Source organism: Lissotriton vulgaris, chromosome 2_2 (genome assembly GCF_964263255.1).
Source record: "Lissotriton vulgaris chromosome 2_2, aLisVul1.2, whole genome shotgun sequence".
Lineage (NCBI taxonomy): Eukaryota > Metazoa > Chordata > Amphibia > Caudata > Salamandridae > Lissotriton > Lissotriton vulgaris.
The window spans coordinates 104,911,510-104,927,954 of NC_141688.1; positions in this window are offsets into that span (position 1 = coordinate 104,911,510).

Consider the following 16,445-nt stretch of genomic DNA (forward strand, 5'->3'; position numbering starts at 1 on the left):
GCCTGAATACACAAGATGATCCACCGCGAAATGGTCCTCTTGTGTACCGCCTTTCCCTTCTTCGCGCCCACGTAATCAACAAAGAGGTGGTCATCCACCCGGAACTGGCGTGTGCGATCTAGTTACTAAGAGAGCGCACGTTTTGGGTCCAGACGGTGGAGCCTCTCTTCGAGGGATGCGGAGGCGGAAAGGCGGAAAGAAGGTGGGCAAGGTAATGGACTGCCCAATGTGGAAGGCCGTGACAACCTTGGGCAGAAAGGAAGGTCTTGTCCACAACACAACCTTGTCCGGATGAACAGAGAGGAAAAGTGGAGTAGAAGAAAGAGCCTGGAGCTCACTCACTCTCCTGGCAGAGGTGATGGCAACCAGGAAAGCAGTCTTCAGGGTAAGAAGACGGAGAGGACAGTTATGGAGCGATTCAAAGGGAGCACACATTAGATAAGTGAGTACAAGATTCAAGTCCCACTGGGCATCACGAAGGGAACAGGAGGGAAGATGTGTGTGATGCCCTTCATAAACCTATTTACAATGGGGGACTTGAATAAGGAAGGTTGATCAGGTAGCCGTAAGAAGGTGGAAAGAGCAGAACGGTACCCCTTAAGAGTGCCCAGAGCAGAGCCCTGCTGGGCAAGGGAAAGAAGGAAGAGTAGAACTTCAGAAAGGGGTGCAGAGAGTGGGTCCACAGCCTTTGCTGTGCACCATGCCACAAATCTGTTCCACCTGCAGGCGTATACCGACTTTGTGGAGGGACGCCTGGCTGCCAGAATGAGATCACAGACTTCGGGAGGCAAATCAAATGGCCTCAACTGCCGCTGCACAATCTCCAAGCTTGTAGGTGGAGACTGGACAGGTTCGGGTGCAGGACCGTCCCCTGCTGCTGCAACAGAAGGTCCTCCCAAAGAGGCAGACGAATCGGGGGATCGACTGACATGCTGAGTAGCTCGGGATACCAGTATCTTCGTGCCCAGTCCGGAGCCACAAGGATAACCTGGGCCCGGTCGCTCCTGATCTTCTTCAGCACTCTGGGCAGAAGTGGTATAGGCGTAAAGGCGTACAATAGACCGCAACTCCACTCGCGACGAAAAGTGTCTCAGAGCGAGTGCCGCCTTGGAAATTCCAACCCACAGAACTGATGACATTGCGCGTTCTCTTCTGTGGCGAATAGATCTAACCAAGGCTCTCCCCATTGCTGAAAGAAGCCTTGCGCCACGTCCGAGTTCAGACGCCATTCGTGATCCATCATGCACCGATGGCGGAGTTCGTCCGCCCTGGCATTCAGAGAGCCTGCCAGGTGTTGAACCACCAGTAGTGGGAGTAACATCCACACCCTACTTCTGGCCCAGGAACGCGCTCGATGGCCCCCTTGGCCAAGAGGGCCGTGACTTCCTCTTGCAGAAGTTGCAAATGATCCCCCGACACGCGGTGGCATTGCGGTGGCATGGATGGAGGGGTAGCCCCGAAGGGGAGGGAGTAGCCCCTTCAGACGATCTGCAGACCCACCTGTCCGATGTGATAGTGCGCCAGTGGGAATGGTGATGGCGAACCGTGCCTCCCACAGGCGTCAAATGGGCCTGAAAACTCGGACTAGGAAGGTTTTGAGGCGGGTGCTGTGGAGGGAGGTGTGGACTGGCTTCGCCGTTGTCCCCGACCGCCGCCACGGCGGTTTCTACGGCCGCCACCGCGCTGTTGAACATACTGCGGTGCGTAGCTGGCAGCACGTGTGGGGGCACCCCTTCCGTGGCCACGAAAGGAGAGAAAGGCACCCAATTGCTGGCGTGGGGCCGAGAGGCCCAAGGACTTGGCCATAGCCCTGGAGTCCTTAAAACGTTCCAGCGCATGGTCTGCCTTGTTGCCGAAGAGGCGACGGCCATCGAACGGCATGTCCAGAAGTGTGGCCTGGACATCGGCCGAGAAGTTGGCGGACCTCAACCAGGCGTGGCGTCGAACCGCCACCGTCGTTGCCATTGCCCTGCCCAGTGAGTCCGTGGTATCCAGCCCACACCGGATGGAATATCGAGCTGCATCTCGGCCCTCCGCAAGGGTTTGGGCGAGCTTAGCCCGGGCCTCCTCCGGACATTGTGGCAGCACGTCCGCAACCGCGTCCCACAGAGTGCGTGTGTAGCGGCCCAAGAGACAGGCGGTATTGACTGACTGCAGCCCTAAGCTTAGGGACGGGAACAGCTTGTTCCCGAACTGTTCATATCTCTTGGATTCCTTGTCGGGCGGGGCCGACGGGAACGCGGTCTGAGAATTGGAGGCCTGGATGACCAGGCTCTTGGGGGTGGGATGGGTGGACAAAAAGCAAGGGTCGCCCAGGGCCGGGCGGTAGCGTCTGGCCACGTTCCTATCCACAGGCGGACCCGTGGCGGGCTTGGACCAAGTGCCCACAAGAACGTCACACAAGGCCTCATTGAACAGCAGCAGAGGCTCGCTGGAGCTTGACTGCGGTTTGAGGACCTCAGTAAGGAGGTTAGTCCTCATGGCCGCGACGGGGAGCTCAAGGTTTAAGGCCTTGGCCGCCCTCGTCAACACTACACTATATGTAGACCCCTCCACCGAAGCCACGGTCGGAGGGGAGACAAATCCAGTGTCTGGCGAAGTGTCAATACCACTGGCCTCCCCAAGCGCATATGTCCAGTCCTGTTGAGACTGGCAGTCCTGTTGTGCCAGAGGGTCCTCAGACCCCTCCCAATCTTCCTCATCACCCGTTTCCAGTAAAACAGGATTAGTAGACAGGGCCTCCTCATGGAGATAAAAATCTCCAAAGGCCGACGGAATCGGCGCCCATCTGCGCCGTTCCGGCACCAGAGTCGGACCGTAGGAAACATTGGGGACGGCGTCCACAGTGGGCGCCGGGGGCGACACCCGTAGGGCCGGCGCCGGTGAGGTCGTGAGGTCGACCGGCGACAACCCGGATCCGGAAGCGGATCCGGTGAGGTCCTGCGGCACCGAGACCGAAGTGCCGGCAGCGTTGGGGCCGAAGCACCCGACCCGCTAGGGCCTCCAGTCGGGACCGTTGGGCCCGGAGGCGCCACGGAACCTGACTGAGGAGGGAGGGACCTCATGGCCATGAGGTACCGCTCGATCTCCTCCGGCGTCGTGCCGTGCCCAGGGACCCGAAGGTGAGGGGCAGGCGGCGACGCTTGCTACTCCCGTGGAGCCACGTGGGCAGTGTCGCCCGAGCCCCCGGCCACATCGTGCGAGCGTCGGGGTGGGTCGGAGGAACAATGACGTCTCTCCGACCTCTCATGCCTCTTACCTGAGGACTTGGAGCCTGACGACCGGTGTCCACTACTGAAGTACTGGGTTTTTCGGAACCCAGCGGTGCCAGGGAAAACACCCAAAGACTTCGAGTTCTTCCTGTTTCAGACTACAGAAACACAGAGTCTTCTTGGTGAAGTCAAAGATCGTAATTATTGGCTGCAACCAGTAGCAGGTATCCTAGAAGTACAACACGGTGTATGTTCTCAGGAGACTGCCCAATCTTACAAAGCCAGCCTTCTCTTTTTATACAAAATAATATGCTTCAGGCAAACATTCCTTATTTTACAGTTGACCATTCACATATTTTCACTACAAAGAAAAAGCAGAGTCATGATGACAAGCCCATATTTCAGTTTGATCAGCCCACAATCTATTACCCGGCAAGGCCCAATATCTTCATCAGATATCGACAGACCCCCAATAAAAACGGGTACCTCCTCCTCGTAAAGCAAGTCATAAAGAAAGAAACAGGGACAGGTGTGACCCAAACATGACGAAAATGCTTATGCATAGTATTCAAATCATTACCGGTCTGTTGGTACCAAAATCGTCATGATACGACGATGTTTATAACACGGGTCCAGAATTTTCAGTACCACACTCCCGGAGCTGCGATGACTCCGACCCCGCGACCTGTCCCTCGACCTCCCGTGGGACCGGGACCTGGAGCGGCGCGGGCCGACTGCCGGAGCTCGAGCCGCTTGCGGGACGGCTCCCGCCTAGCCTTCGACATCAGGGCCCGGCAGTCGGAGCAGGTGCGGTCGTCGTGATCGAGGCCTAAGCACTTCAGGCACCGGCGATGGGGGTCCGTAACTACATCAATCGGTCGCCCTTCGAGCAGGGTTTGAACCCGGGCATCCCTACCGTCACCGATAGAGTGGAAGACTCGAAGAAAGAAATGATCAAAAAGATCAAAAGTTTAGTCAAAAAATGACTAGGGATAGAGCTTTTCCGGATCTGTGCTAGCTGATGTGGAAAAAAGAAGAACTGACGTCAGCGCGCATGGGCGGCGTCTAAGTACTCCGACGACGTCATTCCGGCGCTAACGACGCCGACGACAGACGCGGAGCCGCAGACGACGTCTACCGACGCGCAGTGGAATTGCTACGCAAAAATTCCCGGATCCAGTATGACGCCTGGGGATATTCTAAGGTACGGAATCTATCACTAACGTGTCTCTATCAGATTCAGCAAGCTCACTCGCATTCTGCATATACTTTCAAACATTATCCATTCACATGGTGTGAATCAAAAGCAAATACCCACCCTTTCATTGGTGAGTTGGAGGAGGAAACAATCTCTCCCTGTAGATAAGCCAGATGTCCATATTGAATGCATCGGCAATAGGACACTCGACATAGGGGTCCAAACCGATCTCCCTAGAATTACATACACATTAGTGTCAAAAACGAGAAGGTTTAAATGAGTCTCTCGTATGAGGCTTGTATACTCAGTTTTAGCTTACATCTACATTAAATATAAAAAATCAGCTGGACTGCCCCGCCTTGATCCATCAATTAGTGTGCATAGATTTAACCTCTGAACAAAGCTTTCAAATGCACTGGCGACAAAATAAAAATATATTTAAACAATTATACCTAGTATGTATTTATTCCTTGTTCCCGTCTGTTAAAAAATATATCGATGCACGAAGGAACATGTATCGGGGACCACCGCAACCTTGATTGCGCTGAAGATAAAGAACATTGGTGCATAGTTTTAATGTTCAATTTTGTAGCCCAGTGTCTTTCCAATAGTACATCGCTACGTATATCTTAGGGTACCTGTTTCGTGAATTCAAGTTGTTAAAACCACAGGAGCTATGGTTTCCACACCGTCAGGGATGATTAAAAAAGATCGGGTGGTCCACCTTTCACCTATATTTAAAAAAACACAATTATTTGGGGCCCCTGTCAACCTATATTTAAACTTCTTCAATTATTAACAAAACTTTACTTTCACTTAGATGTAGAATGTAATATCGGCATTATTGAAAATTTATTTCACAGGGTCGTTCGCTCTCCACTAACACCCAAGTATTCAGTTCTCTCTTTATGTCTAACGAAGCAGGATCAAATCTCAACAGGCAGTGTGAGACCCCCCGTTCTGGCATCTACCCCTAGTTTCCCCAGGCACATTCACAACAGCGTAATTTAATGCATTGTTGTAGCACCACTAAAGCCTGACATAACGATTTGTTCCTCCAATTTAAAGTAGTGCAACTTGCGCGGCATGGTGAGTTGACTTAAAACACCATGAGGCATCAAACCAATCACATCAACACTATAATCGCAAAGGTTTACAAGTCTAACTCCCTTCTAGTCGGTTATGGTGATGAGAGATTGTGGACTCAAATATCTAGGCTTAATGCCCTCGGTCTACCTCACCTTCCCAATATAAGCTTACTGGGACTCAGGCGTCTCCTGGCCTGCTCCTTGTTTCTCCCAGTCACAAGTATAAAGAGCCGTCTGGACATCCGGTCAGCTTATAAATACACCTCTGCGTGCTTTCAACAACTACGTGACTCACAATAGAAAGTGGACTAGATTCACTAATGGTTGCCGCCATCTTACAGTGGGTTATTCTCCGCAAATTCCCTGCACCATTTGTCTATTGTACATTTTTACAATAAACGAGGCCTGTTCTGCACCTACACGGCATTGCTTTTTAAGTGTTTTCAATATGCAACAGGTTGTTGTTTTGATATTTAGAAATTACATCTTTAAGCTCTCCCTCATTTGTGAAATTTGATGTTTTTTTAAAGTGTTTTTATTATGTTTTGTGACAATATCTCTAAAGAGATAAGTTTTTTAAAGATTAGTGTTTTTAAGATACAGTGAAAAATAAAGATTTATGATTTTTTTACATTATGTTCTAGGGTTCTAATTGGTGCTGTTAAAGTGAGTTATGATTGGAGGTAGTATGTGTGTGGTGCGTGCATAAAAACAGAGCCCAAAGGGATCATTGTTTATATAGATCCCCAAAGGCTTACAGAGATAAAAGTAGATAACACCTTACTCTCTGTGTGGTAGTGTGGTTGAGCAGTAAAGCTTTATCAGAGGTAGTGTTAAGCATTTGTTGTACACACTCAGGCAGCAAATGATGTCACACACTCAAAGACAGAACTTAGACCAATTGTTTGGATAGAAATATTTTACTTACATTTTATTGTATCAAGCAGGCCTTGATACAGCTAAGTAAAATTGGACTTTTCAAAACAAGTTGATAAGAATATGCAAGCTGGATGAAATTGACTTTATTACAGGTTTGTAAAACATTTAAAGACAGTTGATATTTGTAATTACTTTTTAGATTATTCTTGAGAGTACTTTTTTGATCACTTTTTCTACTCAGTGTGGTATGCTTAGATATCCCACTGGGACATTTTCTAGACCAAGGTAAGTAAAGCAGTTTGAGATTAAAACACAGTTGCTTAGATTTCCATACAAAATCAACAGAAATTTTTCAGAGGAAAAACTGTCAATGAATCCTATGGAAGAAATGTGGTTATCGGTTTGCAATTCTTTTTGAGAGTTGAGTTTCTGGGGTTAGAACAAGGGTTACCCCAGGTTCAAGGATTGTGAGAAAGTGCCATATTTCTACATGTTTGCTCCCACATTTTGCTGAACTGCTTATGTGCTTTGACTGAGTGTGCCCTGGGCTCCTGCTAATCAGGAACCCAGGGCCTATGTTCTTTCCCTAAAACTGCATTGAAACCCAAACCCAATTGGCATCTCTGGCCACAGGTCAACTCCTGCAAATGGTACCAGGGCACTGTGACCAAGGAAGGCCTCTAAGGGCTGCAGCCTTTATTGTGCCACCTTTAGAGGTCCTGTACCTTTACACTCACACACTACCTTAAGGGCTGCGTGTTTTGGTGCAGAACAAAGTGAAGAATCGACATGGCACACATCCCTGTGTGCCATGCCTACTACCCACCGCCCTGGCATAGATCAGTCACCCCTCTAGCTGGGTGCCCTATACAAGTGGTGAGGGTACAGATGCATGAGCCCTGTACCCCAGCAGTGTCTAAGTCCATTCTTAGACATTATAAGTGCAGTGCTGCCATTAACCCCTTCGCTGCTAGGCCTTTTCCCCACCTGTGCTAAGCCTTTTTTTGGCTATTTGGGGTAGTTCGCGCTTAGGTCTCTGTAACTTTTTGACCACATAAGGTATCCACGCCAAATTTGCGTCCTTTTTTTCAAACATTATGAGGAATCTAAAGATACCCAGGGTTTGTGGATTCCCCTGGAGGGAACCCAGAAATTAGTCAAAATACAGCTAAATTGTGTTTTTTAAATTAAAAAATGGGGGAAAAGGGCTACAGGTGAAAGTGTGTGTTTTTTCCCTGCAAATGCTATCAAAAAAGGGGTTATGGTGCTGAAATTGCAATCTTCCCAGCTTCCAGGGACAAGCAGACTGTTGTCAGAAAACCAAAATGTTTTACACAGTTTTGGCATTTTTCTGGGACATTGCCTATTTTTGCTACTTTTTGTGCTTTCAACCTCCTTCCAGTTAATGATAGAAAAGGGTATGAAAGCAATAATGGATCCTGGAAACTATACATTTTAGAAAAGTAGACCATTCTGAATTCCGCAAGGGGTCATTTGTGTAGATCCTTCAAGGTTTCTGTATAGAACCTAACCGTTGAAAATAGGAAAAATTGAAAATTAGTTGAAAAAAAACAGCCATTGTGTCAACGTTTTCACCTGTAACTTATTCTAATTATGACAGCTGTTTGAAAGCAATATACCCTTACATCCACTGGACCTTTCTGGTTGTGGGGATATATAGGATTTGTAGGTTCACCAAGAACCAGACGAACCCAGAGCCAAAAACTAAGCAGCATCTTGCAATGGTTTTTTATTATGTAACGGATATATACCAATTAACTTGGTAAAATATAGACATGGAAAAAGCAGTAAGAGAGACACTAATGTATTTCTAAAATTGGAACAAAATATAGAGTTTAGAAACAGTAGATATTTGCACATTTCCGAAATCATACTAGCATGTAAATCATAGGTCATTTTTCAAAGTGACTTCTTTTTTACACATTGTCTTCCATTTGGAAGGCAGAAATGCATCAAAAGTCAATAGGTAATAACAGTTGCTCTACATTTCTGTGTACCTTAAGCCTCCCGATAAAAATGGTACCGCACTTTTGTGGGTAGGCCTAGTGCCCATGACAGAAAAGCGTACCAAACGCAACGTGAACACACTTTATTTTTACAGTGAAAACTGATCCTTTTTTTGCAAAGTGCCTAGCTGTAGATTTTGTATCCTAGCTCTGCCGGCACCTAGGGAAACCTAGCAAAAAAACTAATTTTCTTCAAATTTCTGAGGTAGAAATTTCTGGAATCTGCGTGGATCCACAAAATTCCACCCAACCGGCATTCCCCAAAGTCTTCTGAGAAAAATGGTACCTCACTTGTGTGGGTAGGCCAAGTGCCCGCAATAGGAAACTGCCGAAAATGCAACATGGGCACACTACATTTTATAGTGCAAACTGACACTATTTTGCAAAATGCCTAGCTGTAGATTTTAAACCCTAGCTCTACCGGCACCTAGGGAACCCTAGCAAACCTATACCTTTTTGAAAACTAGACACCTAGGGGAATCGAGGATGGGGTGACTTGTCTGGCTCTCACCAGGTTCTGTTACCCAAATCCCTTGTAAACCTCAAAATTTGTCAAACAAAATACATTTTCCTCACATTTCTGTAGTGGAAAGTTCTGGAATATGTGTGGATCCATAAAATTCCACCCACCCCGCATTCCCCAAAGTCTTCCGAGAAAAATGGTACCTCACTTGTGTGGGTGGGTCAAGTACCCACGATAGGCAAGTGCCCAAAACCTATTGAGGAGACATCAAAATTACCTATCACAAAACAACCTAGTTTTGCAAGGGGGTCCCATGAGTTTTTGGCCCGGGCTCGGCGGCCATCTAGGAAAACCTACCAAACCCACACATTTCTGAAAACTAGACACCCGGGGGAGTCCAGCAAAGTATGGCTTACGTGAGTCCCCCAACATTTGCCGACCCAAAATCCCCTGCAAACCTCAAATTTAGCTGACAAAATATATATCTTTTTTTTTAATTTTTATTTATTTATTTTTTTTTTTTTTGCAAGACCTTTATTGGAAATACGCTCACATACACAGCAATTTGCCTACAACCCATATAGGGCCGGCTGCTAATATTTCAACAGTGTAGATCTGCAAGCATATATTGAGGAGAACAGGCAGGGACAAGCCAAGTCTGTAGAGGGCAACAAATGTCCACAGTCCAGATAGAAATGAGCCTCCACAAGTGTTCCCCACTTAATCCCTGTAGGTCTTATTTTGCATTGTTTTTCAAGAACAGTAACAAACCCCCCACCCCCAACCCAACAATCCCGGTCTCAGGTCATATAAAAATGCTTAGTAGTAGTGCAGAAGTTAAAAATAGTGCAAAAGGTACGCATGAGTCTGCTAGCAAGCAGATATGTGGCGTCATCACAAAGGCACGAGTCATCCCATGCCACTAGTCGTTGCGCAGGATCAGGAAATAGACTAAACCCAAATCACCCCCCAGGAGCTATATCCCAATATCCCAGCTGCCTTTTTTGTCCAAGATACTGGAGCAGCATGTCCTGAAGTCTCTCTCGCTATTCCTGGAGTCACACCATCTTCTCCAGGAGCGTCAAGCAGGGTTTCGCGAGCATCACAGCACCGAGCTAGTGATGCTCTCGGTGCTGGATGAGCTCAGAGGTATGGCTGACAGTAAAAAACCAAGTGCCCTGATACTTTTAGATCTGTCAGCGGCATTTGATACTGTCAGCCATAACCTACTTCAGGACAGACTGGCTTCTTTTGGGATACAAGATTTAGCCCATCAGTGGCTAAAAAATTTTTTTTCTGGCTGGACTCAGAGGATTCAATTGGGGAAACAGATATCTGATGTGGGTACTCTTGAGTGCAGAGTCTCGCGGGGCTCTGCACTGTTCCCACTTCTGTTTAATCTATATCTGCAACCCCTGATTGACTCCCTGGTTAGCATGGGCTGTAGAATTTTTAACTATGCCGACGATACTCAGTTGTTACTTAGTATTGATAATACGGCATCCGCACAGACCCTTGCTCAAAATATTCTTCGTCATACTGTGAGGTGGATGACAGCTAATTCGTTGAAGATTAACCCGGAAAAAACAGAGGTCCTGGTGGTCTCAACTGCTGTCTCACCCTGGAGTGACCTGTTTTGGCCTCAGGAACTTGGCCTTTCCCCTAAACCATGCCCCAATGTCAAAAGTCCCGGCATAAAGATTGATCAGGAGCTGTCAATGGCCAGCCAGATTTCTTGTGTTGTTGGAATTTGTACCAACTTAATCAGACAGCTGCGTAAGCTGGTTCCCTTTCTCTCCTCGTCCATGCATCGCACAATTGTTTCTGCCACAATAATCTCAAGACTGGACTATGGGAACGTTCTCTATCTTGGTCTACCAAAAACCCTGACTAGTCGACTGCAAGTAGTATTGAAGGATGCAGCTCGATTAATTTTGAGGTTGCCTAGACGGACCCATGCTTCCCCATTATTGTGTAGGTTGCATTGGCTCCCCATGAAACAAAGGATGGATTTTAAAAGTCTATGCATTGCCCATAAGGCAATTTACGGGCATGCACCTGCCTATATTAAAGAACGCCTTGAGGTCTATAACCCTAAACGAACACTGAGGTCCTCTAACACACAGCTGTTGTCCTGCCCCGATACAAATTGGCAACAAAAGGAGGTAGATCCTTCTCTGTACTGGTTCCACAGCTATGGAACAAATTGCCGTAGCCTATTTGCAGAGAAGGAAATCTTTTGTACTTCAGGAAGTCTCTAAAAACTCTTCTGTTTAGGGAAGCTTTCTACAACATTTAAATACTGCTGCTAAACACGTTTCCTTTTTGTCATCTACTCAGTTGTTGTTGTTTCCATCTGTCTTGAGCGCCTAGAGACCTGACGGTGATTCGGCGCTATGTAAGTCCCAGTTAACAATAACAATAACAGACATTCAAAAGAAGAGGACGGTCAGATCATAAAGAAGAACGTGTGAAGTCCAAAGACGATCAACACGTTCAGAAAAACAAACCAAATCCTCAATTTTCCAAAAAGAAAGTAGCAGGTTTGAAGATCAGACATGCCGAGGATTCTGAGAACACAGCTCAAGAACGGAGAATGGGCTTAGACAATGTTAGACAGTGCAGCAGAAGTAACAATAGCTCACCAGAACCTGAAGGGGCTTCTGGAGACAGTGGACCTGAATGAAGACATTCAAGTTGAGACTGCAGACACAAGGGTTAGTTCTCTGCAAAGGTTATATGAAATAATGCTCAGGATGGAAGGAGACATACCAAGAAAAGTGAAAGCACTCTTTTGGGAGCGACTTTCAAAGGGTTTTGATATACTTCTAGCAGAAGGGACTGGCCACCAGAATTTGTCAGGGAGTGCCCACATGGCGAAGACATCATTATGCCAGCCTTCTCCAACCATGTTCCAGTACATTATTATTATAGTTATAGACACCTAAGCTCTTGTTGTAAAACATTTGCAGTGCAAAATGCACACAGTACAGCATTAATGAATAACATTGTGTGTAAAAAATATAAAACCACATTAGATATTTCAAATAGTTTCTTTTGTCAAAACATAGCACCTGAAAGTAGGTATTTGACCGCTTTCTCAATAATGGGGACCCAGCGTCAATTCAGTCAGTCAGTCAGTCAAAACACTTTATTCAATTAATTAAAATCATAAAAGACAATATAAAACATTTGTAAAACATGTTAAAAATAGTTAAAAAGGCACTATATCATATTAAAAACAAATATACCTAAAATCCATACAGGTACAAAAGTTAAAATCCATGAGTAAACTTATCGATGATAGAGGAAGGCATAAATATCAATATAATATATACAGTCACAGTTAGCATACATGTCCGCCCCTTCTGTTTTTAAGCCTAACAGCGGCCACCAGGAAGCTGGCCACGCTGAAATATTCCCCAAACCAAGTTCTGTATGTAAGGAATAGGAAGGGGTCGATTGGGGCACTGACAGTAGAAATCTAAGGAACCTATTTTCCACCACTTGTATCTTGGATGTTGGCGTGTAACCCCATAACGAAGCACCATAGGACGCGATGGCCAAACATTTGGATTTATATATCTTTAAAATTGCCTCCATTGGTCTCCCTCCAAGCCGTTTACAAAACCCCAAAGGAGCAGCTGTTGATCTAGCTACTGTATTGCTTTTCAGCTTATGTTGGGGTCCCCAGGTGCCCTTTTCGTCAAAGAGGACCACGAGGTAGGTAAAAACTGGGACTCTTGATAATACAGAACCGTTACAGGTAAAGGGTTTTGTCTTGACCTTCCTCTTACCGGACCCTGCCACCATGACATGCAATTTATTGGCATTTACCTTTAGGTCTAAAGTGTCCTTAAAACTGCCGAAATTATCCAGCAGCCTCTGAAGGCCTATACCAGTGCGTGAGAGTAACACTGCATAGTCCCCGTATAGGAGGACCGGAATGACCGAATCCCCTACATGCGGCACATCCGGCGTGACCACCCCCAATGATTTATCCAGGTCATTAATGTATATCGTGAACAGAAGAGGGGCCAGGATACACCCCTGTCTGACTCCCCTTCTGGAATTAAAGAAATTAGTACACCGGCCTTCTCTGGTCACCCTGACTGTGGATAGGAGTTCGCTATGCAAGTCACTTAAGAAATTCACAAGTGGGGCGTCCAGTCCTATATTAAGTAGGATGGCCCACAATTCTGTCGTCTCCCTCGAGGATTCAAGAATAGTCCAGAGTTATTCTCAGCAAGGGTAACAGAGTTACTACAAACTTATGACGAGGCATTGTCATATGTTGATGATATCTATCTGACAGACGATGACCTGAACAGGCACTTGAAAAGGGTGAACATCGTTATACTGGGCTATGCCTCGAAGGGTTATAAATTCAATTTAAAAAATCAAGAATTGCCCATCTCAATGTCCTTTTCCTAGGATATGAACTATCAAGTGAAGGCAAAAGTATGGCAGCCAACTTTTTAGAAAAGTGTGCGCTGCTCCAACCTTGCAGTCGATTCTAGGCTTCCTGAATTTTGGAAGAACATACATTTTAAACTACGCAGAAAGGGTTAAAGCTTTCTACGAATTAATCAAACCTGATTATAAAACAATAAATTGGACAAAAGAACACACAGAAATGTTGTGTTCACTTCAAACAGACATGTTAGCAACAAACAAACATGCATAAAAGTGATCCGAATAATTCCAGGTCAATGCAGATTCACATACTTAACTTTTAATGAAGGTGAAAAAGTACCAATTTCATTCAAATCACATTTGTACACGAAAGCAGAAATTAAATATACAACAACATAAAAAATTCTGACAGCAGTTCAAACCTCTGTAACAAAAGAAAGAGCCCTGGGGAAACGCATAATGGTTGTAACTCCTGTACCAGCCTTAGAGGCAGTTACAAAAGCTAGCATTCCGAATGCAAAAGCCTTACATCTAAGATGGATACAATGGGTTAATTCTCTTGCTGCAACTGATGTTGAATATTTTTTTGATCCTTATTTGAAAACACAAGCATTCCTGCAATACAAACACGTATGTCCTCTGCCTACGGAAATTCTACCTCTAGACCAGTACGAATTTATAATTTATACTGACGGATCTGCACAACCCGCTATGTGGGGTAAGCAAGCTTACAGTGCAGCGTGCGCGATCGTTAAAGGTCGTATGCGTGATGGCAAATTTAGACCTATGGTCACAAAAACGCAATCTCTAGGAGATTGTACAGCTCAGCGAGCTGAACTGCAAGCATTCATAATGGCGCTTGAAAATACACTCATAGTGTGCAATTATTTTTACTGTGTTCAATCTTATAATAATTATTTACAGAATTTGCTTAAAAATGGTTTCAAAGATGCAAAAGGTGGCACAGTCGAGCACAAAACGCTTTGGGAACAAGTAGTTCAGTTGCAAAACGGACTACAAAACACTCACATGATGCACACGCCGAGTCATCATCGTGATGGTGTTCACGTTGAAGGGAATTCATTGGCTGATAAAGCCACGAAGGAAATAGACAGTGAAATAATACTGTCTGTCAATGCTTCAAGCAAAGACAGCGGTGCAGCCTTACCTAGAATGTCTCAACTCAAATACAATTGATGCAAACAATGTTCCGTTTGCTCGAATCCCTGGAGTGGGGGATAGGGTAATACCAAACATGGAACATAGATTAGGACTTATCCTAGCAGCAAATGAAGGGATCGCCTCTGCTCATGCAGGTGTTTCCGCCACAGAATCGTTATTAAAACAGAGATACTGGTTGCCAGGTATTAGGAAACAGACCAGAAACTATGTTTTGGACTGCAAAATATGCCAAAAGATGAAAGTCTCTACTGTGAAACGTCCTGCGCAGACACCCCTGTTAATTTCAGATAAACCATTAGACCACTGCGGTCCCTTACAAAGGGATGGTAACTATAAATATATCATGGTCACAGTGGACTCGTGTTCAAAGTTCCTTTGGATGTGGCCTCAGCTCTCAGCTGACGCTCGAACTGTTATAAAAGATTTGTAAGTCTTTGTCGGCACATATGCAATAGGCACACTACACTCTGACCAGGGACCTGCATTTAGCTCTCGAACTTACAAAGAAGCCATGGCCAGTTTGGGCGTAGCATTGCAGTATTCTTCTCCATTCCATCCTGAGGGAAATTCTGTAAACAAAAAACGGAACATAAAGCAGTCTATAACAGCTAGGGTATTAGTAAGCATGGGCGGAAAATCCGTTTCGCTCGCGGATTTTGCGGATTTTCGGTAAATTCGCAATCCGCGAGATTCGCCAATCTCCCGCAAAATCCGCAAATCCGCGAGCAGCGGATTTTGCTCGCACTGCTCGCACTGTTCGCGTGAGTTCGCGGCTTCCCAGTACAACTTCGCGCCCCGCGAATAAGTGCAAAATTGCAGAAATACGATCTTAGCAAAACTGAAACTACTTACCAGGTTCAAAAGTTCAGGCTCATCATTAGTAGCCATTTCCTGTAGTGCTTCCTGAGGGGCCCCTCCAGAGTTCAGTTGCCAGTTGCAACTATTATGTGACCCTGCTCTGAACCTCAGAATAGTTACACATATGCCACAAAGGTCCTGAATTACAGCTAAGGGAGACAAGCAGGATCCAGGCTGGAGGTTCAAATCCATTAATCAGCCCCTAATTCATTATTGTCAGTTGGGGCAGGGCAGGTGTTGTAACTAATTTTGCAACAATGAAAGCACTTAGCAAGTGCAAAAGATCACTAATCAGGAAGCACTAAGGAAGCAGGTGCCAGCTAAAAAAATATTCTGTGACACATTAATCAGCCCCAAATTAATTCAGGTCACTTGAGGCAGGGAAGGTGTGCTTGCGTTGCCACAATAATGTACACTGACTGGACAACCAGAGGGTGCTGTGATGAAACAGAGGGTGGCATGGGTGGGCCAGAGGGTGGCATGAGTAGTCAGAGAGTGGCAGTGGTGACAGAGAGTGGCAGTGATGAAGAAGAGTGTCCAAAACAGGCTGGACACGTAGAAACAACAAGTTCGCGAAACTTGCGACCCGACAGGTAAGTTCGCAATTTGCGACATTGTACAAAACCCTCGCGAAATGGCAGAAACCCGCGCAAACACAAAAAAAAAATCCGCAAATTCGCGAGAATTCGCGGATTTTGCGGATTGCGAGTTCGCAAATCCGCAAAATTCGCGAACGCGAGATTCGCAAAATTCGCCCATGCTTAGGTATTAGGTTCAGGTGATGGGTGTGTCAAACATCTATATGGGGCCCAATGTGCATTAAACAATTTGCCAAGAAGTTCTCTAGGGAGTGTCACTCCATATGAGGTCCTATTTGGGACAAGAATGTTGGTTCCGGACCTTGATTGTCATGGAACAGTGGTGGAAAATAAGAAATGTGATATCAAAGATTGTTTGGCTGTTTTACAGGACTTAAATTAACTAAGATCGAAACAAAGAAACGTGGTCCTGAAGCCAACCACCACTGGGGAAGAACCAACTGTCCCAGCAAGGCCTGTCTGGATCCCAAAGCTTGGTGATCTAGTCAGGAAAAGATTGCGGACAAGAAGGAATTTGGGCCTT